This window comes from Hyla sarda, unplaced genomic scaffold (assembly GCF_029499605.1).
Source record: "Hyla sarda isolate aHylSar1 unplaced genomic scaffold, aHylSar1.hap1 scaffold_2277, whole genome shotgun sequence".
NCBI classification, from domain to species: domain Eukaryota; kingdom Metazoa; phylum Chordata; class Amphibia; order Anura; family Hylidae; genus Hyla; species Hyla sarda.
The window spans coordinates 18,142-44,214 of NW_026608955.1; the positions used below are offsets into that span (position 1 = coordinate 18,142).

The 26,073-nt window shown below is 45.9% G+C and overlaps 7 non-coding genes and 4 pseudogenes across 7 annotated transcripts; all 11 read left to right on the forward strand.

Moving 5' to 3' along the window:
- Positions 1-1,383: 1,383 nt before the first annotated feature.
- Positions 1,384-1,516, forward strand: LOC130321566 (U2 spliceosomal RNA; annotated as a pseudogene).
- A 5,038-nt stretch (positions 1,517-6,554) lies between these two features.
- LOC130321557 (U2 spliceosomal RNA) lies at positions 6,555-6,740 on the forward strand. Its single transcript, XR_008867262.1, has one exon. It is a non-coding gene; the product is annotated as a U2 spliceosomal RNA (small nuclear RNA).
- A 2,083-nt stretch (positions 6,741-8,823) lies between these two features.
- LOC130321550 (U2 spliceosomal RNA) lies at positions 8,824-9,014 on the forward strand. The gene has a single exon (XR_008867255.1). It is a non-coding gene; the product is annotated as a U2 spliceosomal RNA (small nuclear RNA).
- A 2,092-nt stretch (positions 9,015-11,106) lies between these two features.
- On the forward strand, positions 11,107-11,297 carry LOC130321554 (U2 spliceosomal RNA). Its single transcript, XR_008867259.1, has one exon. It is a non-coding gene; the product is annotated as a U2 spliceosomal RNA (small nuclear RNA).
- A 2,084-nt stretch (positions 11,298-13,381) lies between these two features.
- LOC130321564 (U2 spliceosomal RNA) lies at positions 13,382-13,541 on the forward strand (annotated as a pseudogene).
- Positions 13,542-14,234: 693 nt separating this feature from the next.
- Positions 14,235-14,414, forward strand: LOC130321558 (U2 spliceosomal RNA; annotated as a pseudogene).
- A 2,072-nt stretch (positions 14,415-16,486) lies between these two features.
- On the forward strand, positions 16,487-16,677 carry LOC130321555 (U2 spliceosomal RNA). Its single transcript, XR_008867260.1, has one exon. It is a non-coding gene; the product is annotated as a U2 spliceosomal RNA (small nuclear RNA).
- Positions 16,678-18,755: 2,078 nt separating this feature from the next.
- Positions 18,756-18,943, forward strand: LOC130321565 (U2 spliceosomal RNA). The gene has a single exon (XR_008867266.1). It is a non-coding gene; the product is annotated as a U2 spliceosomal RNA (small nuclear RNA).
- Positions 18,944-19,637: 694 nt separating this feature from the next.
- LOC130321561 (U2 spliceosomal RNA) lies at positions 19,638-19,826 on the forward strand. The gene has a single exon (XR_008867264.1). It is a non-coding gene; the product is annotated as a U2 spliceosomal RNA (small nuclear RNA).
- A 2,091-nt stretch (positions 19,827-21,917) lies between these two features.
- LOC130321556 (U2 spliceosomal RNA) lies at positions 21,918-22,108 on the forward strand. The gene has a single exon (XR_008867261.1). It is a non-coding gene; the product is annotated as a U2 spliceosomal RNA (small nuclear RNA).
- Positions 22,109-24,191: 2,083 nt separating this feature from the next.
- On the forward strand, positions 24,192-24,324 carry LOC130321567 (U2 spliceosomal RNA; annotated as a pseudogene).
- The last annotated feature ends 1,749 nt before the right edge of the window (positions 24,325-26,073 follow it).

Below are 26,073 nucleotides of genomic sequence, written 5' to 3' on the forward strand. Positions count from 1 at the left end.
CTGTGCACAGACTTTGAGATCTATACTTTAGACTGTATCTAAACCTGCTCCAACATGGACTGACATTCTGGCCTACTTTCAGCCGATGCGACTTGTCTGTCGCTGAACAGTCGCTTTTTATGTATTCAGCACCTATGTATAATGTTGTAAAAATGCTCTAGAAGCTAAAGTCGCAGAAATGTCACACATATTTGGCCTGCAACTTTCTGTGCGACAAATTCAGACAGGAAAAATCAGTATAAATCCTTAGAAAATTATCCCCCAGTGTCTCCATCTGCTGGCGGTATTGAATAAGCATTGCTGCACTGATGGGGTATGCATTAGACGAAAAAAAAGAAGAAAAAGAAGAATAATACGCCCAGAAAAGAGGCGAAAAGGAGAAAAACGTAAAAAAACGTGAAAAAAAAGTAAGAGGAAGAGAAGGGAAAAAAAGGTGGAAATGGGTTTAAAAGTGATTTCGGCGGGAGAAATATATATATATATATATATATATATATATATATATACGCGCACACACACACATATATATAAACGTATTCTCCGTTGAGATATTGCAGCCGCTGCTGTGTCCAGGCCCAGGAGCCTTAGCACTGTGCTGTGATGTCACTCAATACCACTGACATCACTAGGTGTAAACAACATCTCTCCTTTGCTGTGTATGTGACTATGGAGCTGTTTGGTGATGTCGTCTATTATGGATGGCCTTCATAGAAGCAACAGGAGATTGTTGCATCCATCTAGAACCCTCAGAACTACAGTGCTATGATGTCACTGACTTCCACAGGCCTTGCAGAGTGTAAACAACAACAACCCAGCTTTGTTGTGTATGTAACCATAGGGATTTGTGATGTCACCTAGAACCTTCACAGCAGCGACAGCTTTATGAGGAGCATCAGCACTGCTCTGCCTGAGCAGAACCATCACCGCCATAGGTTGTCAAATAACCCGGATTTAACCCACACAGGTAAGTCCAATGGGGTGCAGGCATGTCCTCTATGCTTACAGCTTCCCGTGGGTGTTGGTTTGATACCGTTTGGGGACAGCCAAGGAGGCATCTGCAGGCAACAAAGGTAGGTGTGTGCTTGTGTGTGTGTTTCCTATGCAGATCCTAAGCCCAGTGTCACATGCAAGTAGGAGGAGTAAGAAGGGTTCCTGGCAAATCCGGGTTATGGATTGCATTTAAAAAGGCCCCGTGGGAGTGCAATGGGCCCCTGTCTTGCTGCTTAGCAATAATGGTATGGGTTTAGGTTCTGCTGTGTGTACTGGTGGTTGACTGCCCCCCAGCCCAGAGTGTGCATGGAAAATTGTCTGGCAGCCTCCCTGACAGCAAGCAGTGATAGTGCCCATGAAGGGGACCTTGTTGGGCCCGCCCCTTTCACGGTTATCGCTTCTCGGCCTTTTGGCTAAGATCAAGTGTAGTAATACAGGAGATCTGGTCAGAAGGTACTCGGGTACCCCTCTCCTCGGCCTTGTGGGATCGCCCAGGTTTATTGCCTGGGCTTCACCCACTTGTTGCTATTGGGGAGAGGGCCTAGTCCCAGGGTAACGAGTAGCGATCGCCTCTCAAGACCTTCGGGTGGAGAGAGGTTAGAACCATGGATGATGATCCGGATCCAGGTTCTGTGCCGGCATACGCAAGGATCAAAAACACCGTGAGAGTCATTCTCACGGATGATACCAAAAGGGCGGACGATTTGAAATTCGTAGTAGAGGACGTGCTCGGAGGAGTTTTCGGAATACAGAAGGGCGAGATATTGGCAATCCAGGACTACCCGAAGCGTAAAATTTTTGATGTGACGTTCACACAAAATGGCATCCACAGAGATTTTGTTACCAGAGCTGCTGCGAGTAAAGACAAAAAGCTTCAGGGTGTCCGGATTATTGAGCACGTTCTAGACGATATTAAGCTGGTGGTAGTAAAGATGTATTCCCCTTTCGCCAACCTACACGATGTTGAGTTGTTTTTACAAGTCTATTTTAGTAAGGTTGAGTGCAGAGGAAAAATCATGAACAGCTGTGGCATCTGGACATCTAAGTGGAGATTTCAGGTTACATGCGAAAAAGATGACAGATTGCCAGGGGGAATACAACTACCACCAGCTCGTTTTAAAATAAATAATATGTGTGGCGACCTCTTTTATGCGGGGATGCCAAGCTACTGCAGGAAGTGTCACAGATATGGACACACAAAAGAAAACTGTGAAAGTACATGCAAAAAATGTGGTAGCACACAGCACGAGACAGAGAAATGCACAAGAGGAGGGAGGTGCAATTTCTGTCAACAATTCGGTCACCTTTTCTCCTCTTGTCCCCACAGACATAGGACGGAGCAGCAGTGGCAACCCTGGAGGCAGCAAGGACAGCAACCGGGACATCAGCCGAGGCAAGCAGAGCCAGTGATTACCCCCCCACAAGAGGTAAGCGGTGAGATGGAGAAGGAGAAAGACCCCCCTCAGGCAAAAGGAGGGGACCCTAAAGAGCAGAGGATGGCCAAAAAACGTGCAAGTGGTGAAAAAACTGGCCCCCAGGAGCATGCTGGGTTAAGAGAGGAGCGGACGGCGGCCGAATCCGCTCCTCAGCAACCTCTGGCTCAGGGTCCCCCTGAGAGCGATGATCCGGGTGGAGAGGTGAAGGTTAAAAGGCGGAGGGGCTCCAGAAGACTCTATTCGGAGGCGGTCCAGGGGGAGCCGATGGAAGTACCTGCGGATGCAGGGAACCCAAGTGACGTTCCTCCACAGGTCCCCATAGGGGATACCCCCCCTCCTCCCTGCCAGGAGGAGGTTTCAGGGGTGACCGTCTCTGAGGTACCAGAGACGGAGCTAAGTGAACACCCGACCCCTATGGAGGGGCAAGAGGTGGAAGAACCCAATGAGTCTGGAGCCCTGATTGCCAGGATGCCCGAGAACAACTATGCCTCAATCATGATGGAGGAGGGGGGTCGGCTGAGTGATGGTGCCTCCTCTCCTGCCTCCTCTATGCGTACAGTTGAGTCAGATTTTGGGGGGTATGAGGCTTCGGAGGGGGAATCAGAGGTGTAAGACGTTTTCTTGTACATTCCCATGGCTGAGTTGTCCGGTCTGTCCTTGAACGTGAGAAGTGTGAGCGCCAGAGTAAGAAGGGTTGCCCTATTTAATTACTTGTCGGTTTTTGCTGCTTCCGTCCTTTTCCTGCAGGAATGTGGCATCCCGCACAGATTAAATTATAAAGAATATGAAGATGATTGGGTGCACGGTCCATCAGTCTGGTCTGGATCAAATGAGTCCAGATCAGCAGGGGTCGCCATACTTTTTAAAGGGAACGTTTTAATTGAGAGTTTTAACGAAATTTTACCAGGCAGAATTTTATTGGTCAGCGCTTTTATTAATGGTATTAAATGGCAGTTTTTAAATTTTTATGGTTCTCCTGATAAGAATGAAAGAATAAAAATGTTGGAGATTTTACCCCTTTTTATTAACAATTCTAGTCCTCTTGTTTTATCAGGTGATTTTAATTGTATTTTAAGGGGAGAACGCCGTTTTTCGAACGCAGTGAGTAGGAACTATGATAAGACGTCTTTTATGTTAAAAAACTTGATTTTAGATTTTAATCTCACTGATGTTTTTAAAAAATGTAATTTTAACGTACCAGAGGAAGACGGTGTTACCTGGAGCAATGCAAGCTGTAGCTCCAGGATAGATTTTATTTTTTGTTCTTATCAAGTACTGCCTTTTAACTGTGATCTTTTTACCAATGTTTTTTCTGACCATAAATTATTGTATTTTAAAGTTAAAAGTGATTTTAAAAGGAGAACTGGTAGGAATGCCTGGAAGTTAAACGTGTCCCTTTTAGAAGATCCGCAGGTTTTATCAGATTTTATCACCTTTTACAAGGAATGCAGACGAGTAAAAGACCCCAACACTCCCACCAGTATCTGGTGGGAAAAAATGAAACTAAAAATAAAAGAATTTTTTATCCGTGTTGGGGTTAGGAAAGCTAAAGAAAAACGTGAATTTTATAATATCCTAAATACTCGTCTGCAAACCCTGTACAAATTCAGAGCACATGGGATGGAGGTGGAGAAGGAGGTACATGATCTTAAAAAAGAAATAACTAAGTGCCTGGAGCAGAAAGGAAAAGAAATTATCTTTAGGTCTCGAATACAGCATCTTGAGGAAAACGAGACCTGCTCCAGGTATTTTTTTAAGAAAATACATGAAAATAGAAGGTTAATAGAAAACATTGAAGGAGTGAATGATGTACAGGGTATTTTAAAAAAGGTGCAAGAGTTTTATGCGGATCTTTTTAATGTAAAACACATTGATGAATGTTTTATGAATGACTCGTTAAAGGAGATCACCAATTTTTTAGATCCTGTCTCACAGTCTTTTTTATTGCAGAATATTTCAGAGCAGGAGATTTTAGAGACCGTCAAGAGTTTTAAAACAGGTAAAGTGCCTGGGCCGGATGGTATACCCATTGAATTTTATGTTACTTTTTATGGTATTTTAAAAGAAGATTTGTTCTCCCTTTTTACTGAAGTCTTTAAGTCTAAAATCCTCCCAGGCTCATGGAAGAAGGGTGATGTCTCCCTGCTATTCAAAAAGGGAGACCGGTCGGAACTAAAAAACTGGAGACCAATCACCCTTCTGAACTGCGACTATAAAATAATGGCGAAACTGTGTGCTAACCGCTTAAAGAACGTAATCCATAAAATAATTCATACAAACCAAGTCTGTGGGGTGCCTGGGAGGAGTCTATGGGAGAACCTAAACCTTTTAAAGGATGTAATTAGCGACACCAAATTAAGAAAAGGAAAGCTGGCGGTTTTATCCATAGATTTTGAAAAAGCTTTCGACAGGGTGTCGCATTTTTATCTTTTTAAGGTTTTAGAGAAAATGGGTATACCTGATGGCTTTTTATTGTCTCTTAGAGCTTTTTATGATAACTGTACTAGTGAAATTTTAGTAAATGGTTTTAAGACACAGGGCGTGATTTTAAATTCCGGAGTGAAGCAGGGGTGTCCCTTGTCCCCACTACTCTTCATTTGCGCAATAGAGCCTCTTTTATGTACAATACGAAAGGATAAGCAGATCCATGGAGTCCCCCTGCCAGGAGGAGGGGGACTAGAGGCGAAGGTAGTGGGGTACATGGACGATGTTGCGGTGTTTTGCAGGGACACCCCATCGCTTCAGAAGACGCTAAAACAGATTCAATATTTTAATTGTGCCTCCGGTTTTAAAGTCAATTTTAACAAAAGTAACATTTTAAACATAGGCGGAATGCCTTTGTATGATGTGCCCGTCCCTGTGTCTGAGTCGGTGCAGATTTTAGGTGTCTCCTTTGACGAGTCTAATAATGGTTTTAATAGCTGGGACTTGGTGGCTCAAAAAATAAATAAGAAAATATGTATGTGGAACATGCGAGAACTTACAATGGAAGGGAAGGTTTTAATTACAAAAATGGTGCTTTTACCTATTTTATTGTATTTAAGTCTGGTTTTCCCACCCCCCGAAATGGTTCTAAAGAAAATAACAAAAGCTTGTTTTACTTTCTTTTGGAGTTCTAAGAGCGAAAAATTAAAGAGACAAATTGTGATAAAACCGAACTCCAGGGGCGGTAAGGATTTTCCAGATTTTAAAGCTTTCCTTTTAATAAAGTTTTTTAGCATGTGTTTTACTACTGTTTTTAAAGATAGCTACTGGTCTTATTTTGTTCGTTTTAATACTGGTTATTTTATGCGGAGGAACGGCTGGTTTTCTACAGTTTTAAGTTGCCCTTATTCTTTGAATTTACCCCCTCAATACATGATTTTAGGAAAAATTTTAAACTTATATAATTTTAAAGGTAAAAGTGTTCAGGATCTGTGCAATAGCAAAAAACTACTAAAGGAAATAAAAGAAACCAGTACCGTGACTCCCATCAAAAATTTTAACGAACAGAAGTGTATACAGATTTGGAAGATGTTGAGTATTAATTATCTTTTTAATTCACAGAAGGACCTGGCCTGGAGCTGCGCACACGAGTGTCTTCCATGCCGGGCATTCCAGCACCGAAGAGGATTATCCAACTCTGCAACCTGCCCGAGGGAGGGATGCCGCCAAGAGGAGACCGTGCACCATCTAATATGGACTTGTTTTTACTCGCAGAAAATATGGACAAAGATACTCCCTCTGGTAAAAAGGATAACTGGACTAAAAGACTTAAATATTGCAGTGGTTTTTTATGGTTGCCTGGAATGCCCAACACGGACTCAAGAGACTATTGCATGGAAGATCATAAACTGTGTGAAGGCAGCTCTGTGGAAGGCCAGGAATATTTTATTGTTCAAGCATGAGGTTTTATCTGTGAAGGACATTTTATCTATCTGTTTTTATGAAATGTACCAGTACTATCTTTTAGACAAGAAGAGATTTCCGCTTTTATCTAGAAAATGGTTTTTAAAAGAATGGAATTCTATCTTGTAAAGCCACCAAGTGCCCATTTTATGTTTTAATATGTTGTAAATATGTTATTTATATGTAACTGTATTTATTGACATATTTGCACAACTTTGTTAACATTATTTAATTTTTAATAAAGTTGCCCCCGTAAGGGTAGTCAAGTTAAAATCTGTTCTTATCAGTTTAATATCTGATACGTCCCCTATCTGGGGACCATATATTAAATGGATTTTTGAGAACGGGGGCCGATTTCGAAGCTTGCTTCCGTCGCCCTATGCATTGACCCGATATGGCAGTATCTTCGGGTACAGTGCACCACCCCCTTACAGGGTTAAAAAGAAAGATTCCTACTTTCATTGCTACCTGCTTGCTGGCTAGCCAGCTAGCCAGCCCTGTGGGCCTTGCTGCTGCAGCCAAAAAACAAAAGGTGGTGCTGCTGCTGCTGCTTCTGCTGCTTCTGCTTGTGTCTGGCCGCTGTTGGAGCGTCCAGGCACAGGACTTCTGCTGCTGCTGACTAAATGGCCTCCTTAATTGGATCATTTGAGTAGCCAGCACACCTGTGCAGGTAGGGCATGACATGATAGGCAGCTGCCTTGATAGCGGGTGGGTGCTGAATGTTCCTAATTGACAAAATAAGATTAATGCTTATGAAGAAATATAAAATCTCATCCCTTCCCCAATATCGCGCCACACCCCTACCCCTTAATTCCCTGGTTGAACTTGATGGACATATGTCTTTTTTCGACCGTACTAACTATGTAACTATGTAACATAACATGGGGGGGGGGGGTCTCCTGGCTGTTCACACAGGTGTGTCATTGCTGTACATTGACCATGCATTGCTTCTGTGGTATTGCAAAGGCAAAGACAAATGCTTCCAGCCATCCATTGCACTAATGGATTGGTCATCAGCTGGCTGTCTATGTCCCGCATCAATATAGACCAAAGTACAGAGGGTTAGGCTATGCTATTGTGCACCTACCTGATGCATCAGAAGGTGCGAGGCCCTTGCTAAATTCTGTGCACAGACTTTGAGATCTATACTTTAGACTGTATCTAAACCTGCTCCAACATGGACTGACATTCTGGCCTACTTTCAGCCGATGCGACTTGTCTGTCGCTGAACAGTCGCTTTTTATGTATTCAGCACCTATGTATAATGTTGTAAAAATGCTCTAGAAGCTAAAGTCGCAGAAATGTCACACATATTTGGCCTGCAACTTTCTGTGCGACAAATTCAGACAGGAAAAATCAGTATAAATCCTTAGAAAATTATCCCCCAGTGTCTCCATCTGCTGGCGGTATTGAATAAGCATTGCTGCACTGATGGGGTATGCATTAGACGAAAAAAAAGAAGAAAAAGAAGAATAATACGCCCAGAAAAGAGGCGAAAAGGAGAAAAACGTAAAAAAACGTGAAAAAAAAGTAAGAGGAAGAGAAGGGAAAAAAAGGTGGAAATGGGTTTAAAAGTGATTTCGGCGGAGAAATATATATATATATATATATATATATATATATATATATATATATACGCGCACACACACACATATATATAAACGTATTCTCCGTTGAGATATTGCAGCCGCTGCTGTGTCCAGGCCCAGGAGCCTTAGCACTGTGCTGTGATGTCACTCAATACCACTGACATCACTAGGTGTAAACAACATCTCTCCTTTGCTGTGTATGTGACTATGGAGCTGTTTGGTGATGTCGTCTATTATGGCCTTCATAGAAGCAACAGGAGATTGTTGCATCCATCTAGAACCCTCAGAACTACAGTGCTATGATGTCACTGACTTCCACAGGCCTTGCAGAGTGTAAACAACAACAACCCAGCTTTGTTGTGTATGTAACCATAGGGATTTGTGATGTCACCTAGAACCTTCACAGCAGCGACAGCTTTATGAGGAGCATCAGCACTGCTCTGCCTGAGCAGAACCATCACCGCCATAGGTTGTCAAATAACCCGGATTTAACCCACACAGGTAAGTCCAATGGGGTGCAGGCATGTCCTCTATGCTTACAGCTTCCCGTGGGTGTTGGTTTGATACCGTTTGGGGACAGCCAAGGAGGCATCTGCAGGCAACAAAGGTAGGTGTGTGCTTGTGTGTGTGTTTCCTATGCAGATCCTAAGCCCAGTGTCACATGCAAGTAGGAGGAGTAAGAAGGGTTCCTGGCAAATCCGGGTTATGGATTGCATTTAAAAAGGCCCCGTGGGAGTGCAATGGGCCCCTGTCTTGCTGCTTAGCAATAATGGTATGGGTTTAGGTTCTGCTGTGTGTACTGGTGGTTGACTGCCCCCCAGCCCAGAGTGTGCATGGAAAATTGTCTGGCAGCCTCCCTGACAGCAAGCAGTGATAGTGCCCATGAAGGGGACCTTGTTGGGCCCGCCCCTTTCACGGTTATCGCTTCTCGGCCTTTTGGCTAAGATCAAGTGTAGTATCTGTTCTTATCAGTTTAATATCTGATACGTCCCCTATCTGGGGACCATATATTAAATGGATTTTTGAGAACGGGGGCCGATTTCGAAGCTTGCTTCCGTCGCCCTATGCATTGACCCGATATGGCAGTATCTTCGGGTACAGTGCACCCCCCCCTTACAGGGTTAAAAAGAAAGATTCCTACTTTCATTGCTACCTGCTTGCTGGCTAGCCAGCTAGCCAGCCCTGTGGGCCTTGCTGCTGCAGCCAAAAAACAAAAGGTGGTGCTGCTGCTGCTGCTTCTGCTGCTTCTGCTTGTGTCTGGCCGCTGTTGGAGCGTCCAGGCACAGGACTTCTGCTGCTGCTGACTAAATGGCCTCCTTAATTGGATCATTTGAGTAGCCAGCACACCTGTGCAGGTAGGGCATGACATGATAGGCAGCTGCCTTGATAGCGGGTGGGTGCTGAATGTTCCTAATTGACAAAATAAGATTAATGCTTATGAAGAAATATAAAATCTCATCCCTTCCCCAATATCGCGCCACACCCCTACCCCTTAATTCCCTGGTTGAACTTGATGGACATATGTCTTTTTTCGACCGTACTAACTATGTAACTATGTAACATAACATGGGGGGGGGGGGGTCTCCTGGCTGTTCACACAGGTGTGTCATTGCTGTACATTGACCATGCATTGCTTCTGTGGTATTGCAAAGGCAAAGACAAATGCTTCCAGCCATCCATTGCACTAATGGATTGGTCATCAGCTGGCTGTCTATGTCCCGCATCAATATAGACCAAAGTACAGAGGGTTAGGCTATGCTATTGTGCACCTACCTGATGCATCAGAAGGTGCGAGGCCCTTGCTAAATTCTGTGCACAGACTTTGAGATCTATACTTTAGACTGTATCTAAACCTGCTCCAACATGGACTGACATTCTGGCCTACTTTCAGCCGATGCGACTTGTCTGTCGCTGAACAGTCGCTTTTTATGTATTCAGCACCTATGTATAATGTTGTAAAAATGCTCTAGAAGCTAAAGTCGCAGAAATGTCACACATATTTGGCCTGCAACTTTCTGTGCGACAAATTCAGACAGGAAAAATCAGTATAAATCCTTAGAAAATTATCCCCCAGTGTCTCCATCTGCTGGCGGTATTGAATAAGCATTGCTGCACTGATGGGGTATGCATTAGACGAAAAAAAAGAAGAAAAAGAAGAATAATACGCCCAGAAAAGAGGCGAAAAGGAGAAAAACGTAAAAAAACGTGAAAAAAAAGTAAGAGGAAGAGAAGGGAAAAAAAGGTGGAAATGGGTTTAAAAGTGATTTCGGCGGAGAAATATATATATATATATATATATATATATATATATATATATATATATATATATACGCGCACACACACACATATATATAAACGTATTCTCCGTTGAGATATTGCAGCCGCTGCTGTGTCCAGGCCCAGGAGCCTTAGCACTGTGCTGTGATGTCACTCAATACCACTGACATCACTAGGTGTAAACAACATCTCTCCTTTGCTGTGTATGTGACTATGGAGCTGTTTGGTGATGTCGTCTATTATGGCCTTCATAGAAGCAACAGGAGATTGTTGCATCCATCTAGAACCCTCAGAACTACAGTGCTATGATGTCACTGACTTCCACAGGCCTTGCAGAGTGTAAACAACAACAACCCAGCTTTGTTGTGTATGTAACCATAGGGATTTGTGATGTCACCTAGAACCTTCACAGCAGCGACAGCTTTATGAGGAGCATCAGCACTGCTCTGCCTGAGCAGAACCATCACCGCCATAGGTTGTCAAATAACCCGGATTTAACCCACACAGGTAAGTCCAATGGGGTGCAGGCATGTCCTCTATGCTTACAGCTTCCCGTGGGTGTTGGTTTGATACCGTTTGGGGACAGCCAAGGAGGCATCTGCAGGCAACAAAGGTAGGTGTGTGCTTGTGTGTGTGTTTCCTATGCAGATCCTAAGCCCAGTGTCACATGCAAGTAGGAGGAGTAAGAAGGGTTCCTGGCAAATCCGGGTTATGGATTGCATTTAAAAAGGCCCCGTGGGAGTGCAATGGGCCCCTGTCTTGCTGCTTAGCAATAATGGTATGGGTTTAGGTTCTGCTGTGTGTACTGGTGGTTGACTGCCCCCCAGCCCAGAGTGTGCATGGAAAATTGTCTGGCAGCCTCCCTGACAGCAAGCAGTGATAGTGCCCATGAAGGGGACCTTGTTGGGCCCGCCCCTTTCACGGTTATCGCTTCTCGGCCTTTTGGCTAAGATCAAGTGTAGTATCTGTTCTTATCAGTTTAATATCTGATACGTCCCCTATCTGGGGACCATATATTAAATGGATTTTTGAGAACGGGGGCCGATTTCGAAGCTTGCTTCCGTCGCCCTATGCATTGACCCGATATGGCAGTATCTTCGGGTACAGTGCACCACCCCCTTACAGGGTTAAAAAGAAAGATTCCTACTTTCATTGCTACCTGCTTGCTGGCTAGCCAGCTAGCCAGCCCTGTGGGCCTTGCTGCTGCAGCCAAAAAACAAAAGGTGGTGCTGCTGCTGCTGCTTCTGCTGCTTCTGCTTGTGTCTGGCCGCTGTTGGAGCGTCCAGGCACAGGACTTCTGCTGCTGCTGACTAAATGGCCTCCTTAATTGGATCATTTGAGTAGCCAGCACACCTGTGCAGGTAGGGCATGACATGATAGGCAGCTGCCTTGATAGCGGGTGGGTGCTGAATGTTCCTAATTGACAAAATAAGATTAATGCTTATGAAGAAATATAAAATCTCATCCCTTCCCCAATATCGCGCCACACCCCTACCCCTTAATTCCCTGGTTGAACTTGATGGACATATGTCTTTTTTCGACCGTACTAACTATGTAACTATGTAACATAACATGGGGGGGGGGGTCTCCTGGCTGTTCACACAGGTGTGTCATTGCTGTACATTGACCATGCATTGCTTCTGTGGTATTGCAAAGGCAAAGACAAATGCTTCCAGCCATCCATTGCACTAATGGATTGGTCATCAGCTGGCTGTCTATGTCCCGCATCAATATAGACCAAAGTACAGAGGGTTAGGCTATGCTATTGTGCACCTACCTGATGCATCAGAAGGTGCGAGGCCCTTGCTAAATTCTGTGCACAGACTTTGAGATCTATACTTTAGACTGTATCTAAACCTGCTCCAACATGGACTGACATTCTGGCCTACTTTCAGCCGATGCGACTTGTCTGTCGCTGAACAGTCGCTTTTTATGTATTCAGCACCTATGTATAATGTTGTAAAAATGCTCTAGAAGCTAAAGTCGCAGAAATGTCACACATATTTGGCCTGCAACTTTCTGTGCGACAAATTCAGACAGGAAAAATCAGTATAAATCCTTAGAAAATTATCCCCCAGTGTCTCCATCTGCTGGCGGTATTGAATAAGCATTGCTGCACTGATGGGGTATGCATTAGACGAAAAAAAAGAAGAAAAAGAAGAATAATACGCCCAGAAAAGAGGCGAAAAGGAGAAAAACGTAAAAAAACGTGAAAAAAAAGTAAGAGGAAGAGAAGGGAAAAAAAGGTGGAAATGGGTTTAAAAGTGATTTCGGCGGAGAAATATATATATATATATATATATATATATATATATATATATATATATACGCGCACACACACACATATATATAAACGTATTCTCCGTTGAGATATTGCAGCCGCTGCTGTGTCCAGGCCCAGGAGCCTTAGCACTGTGCTGTGATGTCACTCAATACCACTGACATCACTAGGTGTAAACAACATCTCTCCTTTGCTGTGTATGTGACTATGGAGCTGTTTGGTGATGTCGTCTATTATGGCCTTCATAGAAGCAACAGGAGATTGTTGCATCCATCTAGAACCCTCAGAACTACAGTGCTATGATGTCACTGACTTCCACAGGCCTTGCAGAGTGTAAACAACAACAACCCAGCTTTGTTGTGTATGTAACCATAGGGATTTGTGATGTCACCTAGAACCTTCACAGCAGCGACAGCTTTATGAGGAGCATCAGCACTGCTCTGCCTGAGCAGAACCATCACCGCCATAGGTTGTCAAATAACCCGGATTTAACCCACACAGGTAAGTCCAATGGGGTGCAGGCATGTCCTCTATGCTTACAGCTTCCCGTGGGTGTTGGTTTGATACCGTTTGGGGACAGCCAAGGAGGCATCTGCAGGCAACAAAGGTAGGTGTGTGCTTGTGTGTGTGTTTCCTATGCAGATCCTAAGCCCAGTGTCACATGCAAGTAGGAGGAGTAAGAAGGGTTCCTGGCAAATCCGGGTTATGGATTGCATTTAAAAAGGCCCCGTGGGAGTGCAATGGGCCCCTGTCTTGCTGCTTAGCAATAATGGTATGGGTTTAGGTTCTGCTGTGTGTACTGGTGGTTGACTGCCCCCCAGCCCAGAGTGTGCATGGAAAATTGTCTGGCAGCCTCCCTGACAGCAAGCAGTGATAGTGCCCATGAAGGGGACCTTGTTGGGCCCGCCCCTTTCACGGTTATCGCTTCTCGGCCTTTTGGCTAAGATCAAGTGTAGTATCTGTTCTTATCAGTTTTCATGCTGGTGGGGATGGGTGCTGCATGGAGGATGCAGGTGTACCAGGGCTTTCCGGGGCTGGTTCTGAGGAATCAGCTCGACGGCTGCCCCGATGTGACCTGTTCCCTCCGGGTCTCGCCATGAGGCTGAGAGGGTCTAGAGCCGAGGTACTTTTGTGCCTCGGGGAGTGGTGACCCCGAGGTGCCGAAACTCACTGGGAGAATAGACTCACTGAGTTGAAGCACGGGCACCATAATCTCTTCACCTTGTGGCACTCACCTCTTGATTCCCGGCCTTCTGGCTAGGATCAGAGAAATTTTTATAGATCCGGCCGGATGTCCGGGCAGTATATCTGCACACATTCACTTATTTATTTCTTTTTTGTCTCACTGTGTCACTTTTTGCGTGTTGTGTGTTCACAGGATTTGTCAGGATGCGGTAGCCCTTCTGGGTGTCCCTCCTGGCGGTCTAGGGGAGGTGTGTGTGGCCATTAGGTTCCGCACCTCCCTGCAAACACCCCGGGTACTCCTGCTTTGGCAGGGTACCTACCGTAATCGGCTCTGCGGGCAGATACCTTGGCCAACGCCAAGGGGGATGCCGGGAGCATTTGTGGTCCCCTAGTAGCTTCGGCGAAAAGGGACATCGAACCTGGAACCTCGCAGGTACCTTTTGGTCCGGAGGCGAAGGGTAAGGTTTGTTGGGGGGCCTCTCTCCTATCGGAGAAGGGCTTGCGATAGACCGCATCCTTTGTGCACGTTTTTTTAGTGTAACACGTTTGCACTTTTTCTTGCACTTTGGGTGAATCGAAAGCACGTTCCTCGGCTTTAGATAAAAAAAAAAAAAATCTGTTCTTATCAGTTTAATATCTGATACGTCCCCTATCTGGGGACCATATATTAAATGGATTTTTGAGAACGGGGGCCGATTTCGAAGCTTGCTTCCGTCGCCCTATGCATTGACCCGATATGGCAGTATCTTCGGGTACAGTGCACCACCCCCTTACAGGGTTAAAAAGAAAGATTCCTACTTTCATTGCTACCTGCTTGCTGGCTAGCCAGCCCTGTGGGCCTTGCTGCTGCAGCCAAAAAACAAAAGGTGGTGCTGCTGCTGCTGCTTCTGCTGCTTCTGCTTGTGTCTGGCCGCTGTTGGAGCGTCCAGGCACAGGACTTCTGCTGCTGCTGACTAAATGGCCTCCTTAATTGGATCATTTGAGTAGCCAGCACACCTGTGCAGGTAGGGCATGACATGATAGGCAGCTGCCTTGATAGCGGGTGGGTGCTGAATGTTCCTAATTGACAAAATAAGATTAATGCTTATGAAGAAATATAAAATCTCATCCCTTCCCCAATATCGCGCCACACCCCTACCCCTTAATTCCCTGGTTGAACTTGATGGACATATGTCTTTTTTCGACCGTACTAACTATGTAACTATGTAACATAACATGGGGGGGGGGGTCTCCTGGCTGTTCACACAGGTGTGTCATTGCTGTACATTGACCATGCATTGCTTCTGTGGTATTGCAAAGGCAAAGACAAATGCTTCCAGCCATCCATTGCACTAATGGATTGGTCATCAGCTGGCTGTCTATGTCCCGCATCAATATAGACCAAAGTACAGAGGGTTAGGCTATGCTATTGTGCACCTACCTGATGCATCAGAAGGTGCGAGGCCCTTGCTAAATTCTGTGCACAGACTTTGAGATCTATACTTTAGACTGTATCTAAACCTGCTCCAACATGGACTGACATTCTGGCCTACTTTCAGCCGATGCGACTTGTCTGTCGCTGAACAGTCGCTTTTTATGTATTCAGCACCTATGTATAATGTTGTAAAAATGCTCTAGAAGCTAAAGTCGCAGAAATGTCACACATATTTGGCCTGCAACTTTCTGTGCGACAAATTCAGACAGGAAAAATCAGTATAAATCCTTAGAAAATTATCCCCCAGTGTCTCCATCTGCTGGCGGTATTGAATAAGCATTGCTGCACTGATGGGGTATGCATTAGACGAAAAAAAAGAAGAAAAAGAAGAATAATACGCCCAGAAAAGAGGCGAAAAGGAGAAAAACGTAAAAAAACGTGAAAAAAAAGTAAGAGGAAGAGAAGGGAAAAAAAGGTGGAAATGGGTTTAAAAGTGATTTCGGCGGAGAAATATATATATATATATATATATATATATATATATATATATATACGCGCACACACACACATATATATAAACGTATTCTCCGTTGAGATATTGCAGCCGCTGCTGTGTCCAGGCCCAGGAGCCTTAGCACTGTGCTGTGATGTCACTCAATACCACTGACATCACTAGGTGTAAACAACATCTCTCCTTTGCTGTGTATGTGACTATGGAGCTGTTTGGTGATGTCGTCTATTATGGCCTTCATAGAAGCAACAGGAGATTGTTGCATCCATCTAGAACCCTCAGAACTACAGTGCTATGATGTCACTGACTTCCACAGGCCTTGCAGAGTGTAAACAACAACAACCCAGCTTTGTTGTGTATGTAACCATAGGGATTTGTGATGTCACCTAGAACCTTCACAGCAGCGACAGCTTTATGAGGAGCATCAGCACTGCTCTGCCTGAGCAGAACCATCACCGCCATAGGTTGTCAAATAACCCGGATTTAACCCACACAGGTAAGTCCAATGGGGTGCAGGCATGTCCTCTATGCTTACAGCTTCCCGTGGGTGTTGGTTTGATACCGTTTGGGGACAGCCAAGGAGGCATCTGCAGGCAACAAAGGTAGGTGTGTGCTTGTGTGTGTGTTTCCTATGCAGATCCTAAGCCCAGTGTCACATGCAAGTAGGAGGAGTAAGAAGGGTTCCTGGCAAATCCGGGTTATGGATTGCATTTAAAAAGGCCCCGTGGGAGTGCAATGGGCCCCTGTCTTGCTGCTTAGCAATAATGGTATGGGTTTAGGTTCTGCTGTGTGTACTGGTGGTTGACTGCCCCCCAGCCCAGAGTGTGCATGGAAAATTGTCTGGCAGCCTCCCTGACAGCAAGCAGTGATAGTGCCCATGAAGGGGACCTTGTTGGGCCCGCCCCTTTCACGGTTATCGCTTCTCGGCCTTTTGGCTAAGATCAAGTGTAGTATCTGTTCTTATCAGTTTAATATCTGATACGTCCCCTATCTGGGGACCATATATTAAATGGATTTTTGAGAACGGGGGCCGATTTCGAAGCTTGCTTCCGTCGCCCTATGCATTGACCCGATATGGCAGTATCTTCGGGTACAGTGCACCACCCCCTTACAGGGTTAAAAAGAAAGATTCCTACTTTCATTGCTACCTGCTTGCTGGCTAGCCAGCTAGCCAGCCCTGTGGGCCTTGCTGCTGCAGCCAAAAAACAAAAGGTGGTGCTGCTGCTGCTGCTTCTGCTGCTTCTGCTTGTGTCTGGCCGCTGTTGGAGCGTCCAGGCACAGGACTTCTGCTGCTGCTGACTAAATGGCCTCCTTAATTGGATCATTTGAGTAGCCAGCACACCTGTGCAGGTAGGGCATGACATGATAGGCAGCTGCCTTGATAGCGGGTGGGTGCTGAATGTTCCTAATTGACAAAATAAGATTAATGCTTATGAAGAAATATAAAATCTCATCCCTTCCCCAATATCGCGCCACACCCCTACCCCTTAATTCCCTGGTTGAACTTGATGGACATATGTCTTTTTTCGACCGTACTAACTATGTAACTATGTAACATAACATGGGGGGGGGGGGGGGTCTCCTGGCTGTTCACACAGGTGTGTCATTGCTGTACATTGACCATGCATTGCTTCTGTGGTATTGCAAAGGCAAAGACAAATGCTTCCAGCCATCCATTGCACTAATGGATTGGTCATCAGCTGGCTGTCTATGTCCCGCATCAATATAGACCAAAGTACAGAGGGTTAGGCTATGCTATTGTGCACCTACCTGATGCATCAGAAGGTGCGAGGCCCTTGCTAAATTCTGTGCACAGACTTTGAGATCTATACTTTAGACTGTATCTAAACCTGCTCCAACATGGACTGACATTCTGGCCTACTTTCAGCCGATGCGACTTGTCTGTCGCTGAACAGTCGCTTTTTATGTATTCAGCACCTATGTATAATGTTGTAAAAATGCTCTAGAAGCTAAAGTCGCAGAAATGTCACACATATTTGGCCTGCAACTTTCTGTGCGACAAATTCAGACAGGAAAAATCAGTATAAATCCTTAGAAAATTATCCCCCAGTGTCTCCATCTGCTGGCGGTATTGAATAAGCATTGCTGCACTGATGGGGTATGCATTAGACGAAAAAAAAGAAGAAAAAGAAGAATAATACGCCCAGAAAAGAGGCGAAAAGGAGAAAAACGTAAAAAAACGTGAAAAAAAAGTAAGAGGAAGAGAAGGGAAAAAAAGGTGGAAATGGGTTTAAAAGTGATTTCGGCGGAGAAATATATATATATATATATATATATATATATATATATACGCGCACACACACACATATATATAAACGTATTCTCCGTTGAGATATTGCAGCCGCTGCTGTGTCCAGGCCCAGGAGCCTTAGCACTGTGCTGTGATGTCACTCAATACCACTGACATCACTAGGTGTAAACAACATCTCTCCTTTGCTGTGTATGTGACTATGGAGCTGTTTGGTGATGTCGTCTATTATGGCCTTCATAGAAGCAACAGGAGATTGTTGCATCCATCTAGAACCCTCAGAACTACAGTGCTATGATGTCACTGACTTCCACAGGCCTTGCAGAGTGTAAACAACAACAACCCAGCTTTGTTGTGTATGTAACCATAGGGATTTGTGATGTCACCTAGAACCTTCACAGCAGCGACAGCTTTATGAGGAGCATCAGCACTGCTCTGCCTGAGCAGAACCATCACCGCCATAGGTTGTCAAATAACCCGGATTTAACCCACACAGGTAAGTCCAATGGGGTGCAGGCATGTCCTCTATGCTTACAGCTTCCCGTGGGTGTTGGTTTGATACCGTTTGGGGACGGCCAAGGAGGCATCTGCAGGCAACAAAGGTAGGTGTGTGCTTGTGTGTGTGTTTCCTATGCAGATCCTAAGCCCAGTGTCACATGCAAGTAGGAGGAGTAAGAAGGGTTCCTGGCAAATCCGGGTTATGGATTGCATTTAAAAAGGCCCCGTGGGAGTGCAATGGGCCCCTGTCTTGCTGCTTAGCAATAATGGTATGGGTTTAGGTTCTGCTGTGTGTACTGGTGGTTGACTGCCCCCCAGCCCAGAGTGTGCATGGAAAATTGTCTGGCAGCCTCCCTGACAGCAAGCAGTGATAGTGCCCATGAAGGGGACCTTGTTGGGCCCGCCCCTTTCACGGTTATCGCTTCTCGGCCTTTTGGCTAAGATCAAGTGTAGTATCTGTTCTTATCAGTTTTTCATGCCGGTGGACCGTAACGCCGATATGGGGCTGGTGGGAATGGGTGCTGCATGGAGGATGCAGGTGTACCAGGGCTTTCCGGGGCTGGTTCTGAGGAATCAGCTCGACGGCTGCCCCGATGTGACCTGTTCCCTCCGGGTCTCGCCATGAGGCTGAGAGGGTCTAGAGCCGAGGTACTTTTGTGCCTCGGGGAGTGGTGACCCCGAGGTGCCGAAACTCACTGGGAGGATAGACTCACTGAGTTGAAGCACGGGCACCATAATCTCTTCACCTTGTGGCACTCACCTCTTGATTCCCGGCCTTCTGGCTAGGATCAGAGAAATTTTTATAGATCCGGCCGGATGTCCGGGCAGTATATCTGCACACATTCACTTATTTATTTCTTTTTTGTCTCACTGTGTCACTTTTTGCGTGTTGTGTGTTCACAGGATTTGTCAGGATGCGGTAGCCCTTCTGGGTGTCCCTCCTGGCGGTCTAGGGGAGGTGTGTGTGGCCATTAGGTTCCGCACCTCCCTGCAAACACCCCGGGTACTCCTGCTTTGGCAGGGTACCTACCGTAATTGGCTCTGCGGGCAGATACCTTGGCTGACGCCAAGGGGGATGCCGGGAGCATTTGTGGTCCCCTAGTAGCTTCGGCGAAAAGGGACATCGAACCTGGAACCTCGCAGGTATCTTTTGGTCCGGAGGCGAAGGGTAAGGTTTGTTGGGGGGCCTCTCTCCTATCGGAGAAGGGCTTGCGATAGACCGCATCCTTTGTGCACGTTTTTTTTAGTGTAACACGTTTGCACTTTTTCTTGCACTTTGGGTGAATCGAAAGCACGTTCCTCGGCTTTAGATAAAAAAAAAAAAAAAAAAAAAAATCTGTTCTTATCAGTTTAATATCTGATACGTCCCCTATCTGGGGACCATATATTAAATGGATTTTTGAGAACGGGGGCCGATTTCGAAGCTTGCTTCCGTCGCCCTATGCATTGACCCGATATGGCAGTATCTTCAGGTACAGTGCACCACCCCCTTACAGGGTTAAAAAGAAAGATTCCTACTTTCATTGCTACCTGCTTGCTGGCTAGCCAGCTAGCCAGCCCTGTGGGCCTTGCTGCTGCAGCCAAAAAACAAAAGGTGGTGCTGCTGCTGCTGCTTCTGCTGCTTCTGCTGCTTCTGCTTGTGTCTGGCCGCTGTTGGAGCGTCCAGGCACAGGACTTCTGCTGCTGCTGACTAAATGGCCTCCTTAATTGGATCATTTGAGTAGCCAGCACACCTGTGCAGGTAGGGCATGACATGATAGGCAGCTGCCTTGATAGCGGGTGGGTGCTGAATGTTCCTAATTGACAAAATAAGATTAATGCTTATGAAGAAATATAAAATCTCATCCCTTCCCCAATATCGCGCCACACCCCTACCCCTTAATTCCTTGGTTGAACTTGATGGACATATGTCTTTTTTCGACCGTACTAACTATGTAACTATGTAACATAACATGGGGGGGGGGGGGGGTCTCCTGGCTGTTCACACAGGTGTGTCATTGCTGTACATTGACCATGCATTGCTTCTGTGGTATTGCAAAGGCAAAGACAAATGCTTCCAGCCATCCATTGCACTAATGGATTGGTCATCAGCTGGCTGTCTATGTCCCGCATCAATATAGACCAAAGTACAGAGGGTTAGGCTATGCTATTGTGCACCTACCTGATGCATCAGAAGGTGCGAGGCCCTTGCTAAATTCTGTGCACAGACTTTGAGATCTATACTTTAGACTGTATCTAAACCTGCTCCAACATGGACTGACATTCTGGCCTACTTTCAGCCGATGCGACTTGTCTGTCGCTGAACAGTCGCTTTTTATGTATTCAGCACCTATGTATAATGTTGTAAAAATGCTCTAGAAGCTAAAGTCGCAGAAATGTCACACATATTTGGCCTGCAACTTTCTGTGCGACAAATTCAGACAGGAAAAATCAGTATAAATCCTTAGAAAATTATCCCCCAGTGTCTCCATCTGCTGGCGGTATTGAATAAGCATTGCTGCACTGATGGGGTATGCATTAGACGAAAAAAAAGAAGAAAAAGAAGAATAATACGCCCAGAAAAGAGGCGAAAAGGAGAAAAACGTAAAAAAACGTGAAAAAAAAGTAAGAGGAAGAGAAGGGAAAAAAAGGTGGAAATGGGTTTAAAAGTGATTTCGGCGGAGAAATATATATATATATATATATATATATATATATATATATATACGCGCACACACACACATATATATAAACGTATTCTCCGTTGAGATATTGCAGCCGCTGCTGTGTCCAGGCCCAGGAGCCTTAGCACTGTGCTGTGATGTCACTCAATACCACTGACATCACTAGGTGTAAACAACATCTCTCCTTTGCTGTGTATGTGACTATGGAGCTGTTTGGTGATGTCGTCTATTATGGCCTTCATAGAAGCAACAGGAGATTGTTGCATCCATCTAGAACCCTCAGAACTACAGTGCTATGATGTCACTGACTTCCACAGGCCTTGCAGAGTGTAAACAACAACAACCCAGCTTTGTTGTGTATGTAACCATAGGGATTTGTGATGTCACCTAGAACCTTCACAGCAGCGACAGCTTTATGAGGAGCATCAGCACTGCTCTGCCTGAGCAGAACCATCACCGCCATAGGTTGTCAAATAACCCGGATTTAACCCACACAGGTAAGTCCAATGGGGTGCAGGCATGTCCTCTATGCTTACAGCTTCCCGTGGGTGTTGGTTTGATACCGTTTGGGGACAGCCAAGGAGGCATCTGCAGGCAACAAAGGTAGGTGTGTGCTTGTGTGTGTGTTTCCTATGCAGATCCTAAGCCCAGTGTCACATGCAAGTAGGAGGAGTAAGAAGGGTTCCTGGCAAATCCGGGTTATGGATTGCATTTAAAAAGGCCCCGTGGGAGTGCAATGGGCCCCTGTCTTGCTGCTTAGCAATAATGGTATGGGTTTAGGTTCTGCTGTGTGTACTGGTGGTTGACTGCCCCCCAGCCCAGAGTGTGCATGGAAAATTGTCTGGCAGCCTCCCTGACAGCAAGCAGTGATAGTGCCCATGAAGGGGACCTTGTTGGGCCCGCCCCTTTCACGGTTATCGCTTCTCGGCCTTTTGGCTAAGATCAAGTGTAGTATCTGTTCTTATCAGTTTAATATCTGATACGTCCCCTATCTGGGGACCATATATTAAATGGATTTTTGAGAACGGGGGCCGATTTCGAAGCTTGCTTCCGTCGCCCTATGCATTGACCCGATATGGCAGTATCTTCGGGTACAGTGCACCACCCCCTTACAGGGTTAAAAAGAAAGATTCCTACTTTCATTGCTACCTGCTTGCTGGCTAGCCAGCTAGCCAGCCCTGTGGGCCTTGCTGCTGCAGCCAAAAAACAAAAGGTGGTGCTGCTGCTGCTGCTTCTGCTGCTTCTGCTTGTGTCTGGCCGCTGTTGGAGCGTCCAGGCACAGGACTTCTGCTGCTGCTGACTAAATGGCCTCCTTAATTGGATCATTTGAGTAGCCAGCACACCTGTGCAGGTAGGGCATGACATGATAGGCAGCTGCCTTGATAGCGGGTGGGTGCTGAATGTTCCTAATTGACAAAATAAGATTAATGCTTATGAAGAAATATAAAATCTCATCCCTTCCCCAATATCGCGCCACACCCCTACCCCTTAATTCCCTGGTTGAACTTGATGGACATATGTCTTTTTTCGACCGTACTAACTATGTAACTATGTAACATAACATGGGGGGGGGGGGTCTCCTGGCTGTTCACACAGGTGTGTCATTGCTGTACATTGACCATGCATTGCTTCTGTGGTATTGCAAAGGCAAAGACAAATGCTTCCAGCCATCCATTGCACTAATGGATTGGTCATCAGCTGGCTGTCTATGTCCCGCATCAATATAGACCAAAGTACAGAGGGTTAGGCTATGCTATTGTGCACCTACCTGATGCATCAGAAGGTGCGAGGCCCTTGCTAAATTCTGTGCACAGACTTTGAGATCTATACTTTAGACTGTATCTAAACCTGCTCCAACATGGACTGACATTCTGGCCTACTTTCAGCCGATGCGACTTGTCTGTCGCTGAACAGTCGCTTTTTATGTATTCAGCACCTATGTATAATGTTGTAAAAATGCTCTAGAAGCTAAAGTCGCAGAAATGTCACACATATTTGGCCTGCAACTTTCTGTGCGACAAATTCAGACAGGAAAAATCAGTATAAATCCTTAGAAAATTATCCCCCAGTGTCTCCATCTGCTGGCGGTATTGAATAAGCATTGCTGCACTGATGGGGTATGCATTAGACGAAAAAAAAGAAGAAAAAGAAGAATAATACGCCCAGAAAAGAGGCGAAAAGGAGAAAAACGTAAAAAAACGTGAAAAAAAAGTAAGAGGAAGAGAAGGGAAAAAAAGGTGGAAATGGGTTTAAAAGTGATTTCGGCGGAGAAATATATATATATATATATATATATATATATATATATATATATATACGCGCACACACACACATATATATAAACGTATTCTCCGTTGAGATATTGCAGCCGCTGCTGTGTCCAGGCCCAGGAGCCTTAGCACTGTGCTGTGATGTCACTCAATACCACTGACATCACTAGGTGTAAACAACATCTCTCCTTTGCTGTGTATGTGACTATGGAGCTGTTTGGTGATGTCGTCTATTATGGCCTTCATAGAAGCAACAGGAGATTGTTGCATCCATCTAGAACCCTCAGAACTACAGTGCTATGATGTCACTGACTTCCACAGGCCTTGCAGAGTGTAAACAACAACAACCCAGCTTTGTTGTGTATGTAACCATAGGGATTTGTGATGTCACCTAGAACCTTCACAGCAGCGACAGCTTTATGAGGAGCATCAGCACTGCTCTGCCTGAGCAGAACCATCACCGCCATAGGTTGTCAAATAACCCGGATTTAACCCACACAGGTAAGTCCAATGGGGTGCAGGCATGTCCTCTATGCTTACAGCTTCCCGTGGGTGTTGGTTTGATACCGTTTGGGGACAGCCAAGGAGGCATCTGCAGGCAACAAAGGTAGGTGTGTGCTTGTGTGTGTGTTTCCTATGCAGATCCTAAGCCCAGTGTCACATGCAAGTAGGAGGAGTAAGAAGGGTTCCTGGCAAATCCGGGTTATGGATTGCATTTAAAAAGGCCCCGTGGGAGTGCAATGGGCCCCTGTCTTGCTGCTTAGCAATAATGGTATGGGTTTAGGTTCTGCTGTGTGTACTGGTGGTTGACTGCCCCCCAGCCCAGAGTGTGCATGGAAAATTGTCTGGCAGCCTCCCTGACAGCAAGCAGTGATAGTGCCCATGAAGGGGACCTTGTTGGGCCCGCCCCTTTCACGGTTATCGCTTCTCGGCCTTTTGGCTAAGATCAAGTGTAGTAATACAGGAGATCTGGTCAGAAGGTACTCGGGTACCCCTCTCCTCGGCCTTGTGGGATCGCCCAGGTTTATTGCCTGGGCTTCACCCACTTGTTGCTATTGGGGAGAGGGCCTAGTCCCAGGGTAACGAGTAGCGATCGCCTCTCAAGACCTTCGGGTGGAGAGAGGTTAGAACCATGGATGATGATCCGGATCCAGGTTCTGTGCCGGCATACGCAAGGATCAAAAACACCGTGAGAGTCATTCTCACGGATGATACCAAAAGGGCGGACGATTTGAAATTCGTAGTAGAGGACGTGCTCGGAGGAGTTTTCGGAATACAGAAGGGCGAGATATTGGCAATCCAGGACTACCCGAAGCGTAAAATTTTTGATGTGACGTTCACACAAAATGGCATCCACAGAGATTTTGTTACCAGAGCTGCTGCGAGTAAAGACAAAAAGCTTCAGGGTGTCCGGATTATTGAGCACGTTCTAGACGATATTAAGCTGGTGGTAGTAAAGATGTATTCCCCTTTCGCCAACCTACACGATGTTGAGTTGTTTTTACAAGTCTATTTTAGTAAGGTTGAGTGCAGAGGAAAAATCATGAACAGCTGTGGCATCTGGACATCTAAGTGGAGATTTCAGGTTACATGCAAAAAAGATGACAGATTGCCAGGGGGAATACAACTACCACCAGCTCGTTTTAAAATAAATAATATGTGTGGCGACCTCTTTTATGCGGGGATGCCAAGCTACTGCAGGAAGTGTCACAGATATGGACACACAAAAGAAAACTGTGAAAGTACATGCAAAAAATGTGGTAGCACACAGCACGAGACAGAGAAATGCACAAGAGGAGGGAGGTGCAATTTCTGTCAACAATTCGGTCACCTTTTCTCCTCTTGTCCCCACAGACATAGGACGGAGCAGCAGTGGCAACCCTGGAGGCAGCAAGGACAGCAACCGGGACACCAGCCGAGGCAAGCAGAGCCAGTGATTACCCCCCCACAAGAGGTAAGCGGTGAGATGGAGAAGGAGAAAGACCCCCCTCAGGCAAAAGGAGGGGACCCTAAAGAGCAGAGGATGGCCAAAAAACGTGCAAGTGGTGGAAAAACTGGCCCCCAGGAGCATGCTGGGTTAAGAGAGGAGCAGACGGCGGCCGAATCCGCTCCTCAGCAACCTCTGGCTCAGGGTCCCCCTGAGAGCGATGATCCGGGTGGAGAGGTGAAGGTTAAAAGGCGGAGGGGCTCCAGAAGACTCTATTCGGAGGCGGTCCAGGGGGAGCCGATGGAAGTACCTGCGGATGCAGGGAACCCAAGTGACGTTCCTCCACAGGTCCCCATAGGGGATACCCCCCCTCCTCCCTGCCAGGAGGAGGTTTCAGGGGTGACCGTCTCTGAGGTACCAGAGACGGAACTAAGTGAACACCCGACCCCTATGGAGGGGCAAGAGGTGGAAGAACCCAATGAGTCTGGAGCCCTGATTGCCAGGATGCCCGAGAACAACTATGCCTCAATCATGATGGAGGAGGGGGGTCGGCTGAGTGATGGTGCCTCCTCTCCTGCTTCCTCTATGCGTACAGTTGAGTCAGATTTTGGGGGGTATGAGGCTTCGGAGGGGGAATCAGAGGTGTAAGACGTTTTCTTGTACATTCCCATGGCTGAGTTGTCCGGTCTGTCCTTGAACGTGAGAAGTGTGAGCGCCAGAGTAAGAAGGGTTGCCCTATTTAATTACTTGTCGGTTTTTGCTGCTTCCGTCCTTTTCCTGCAGGAATGTGGCATCCCGCACAGATTAAATTATAAAGAATATGAAGATGATTGGGTGCACGGTCCATCAGTCTGGTCTGGATCAAATGAGTCCAG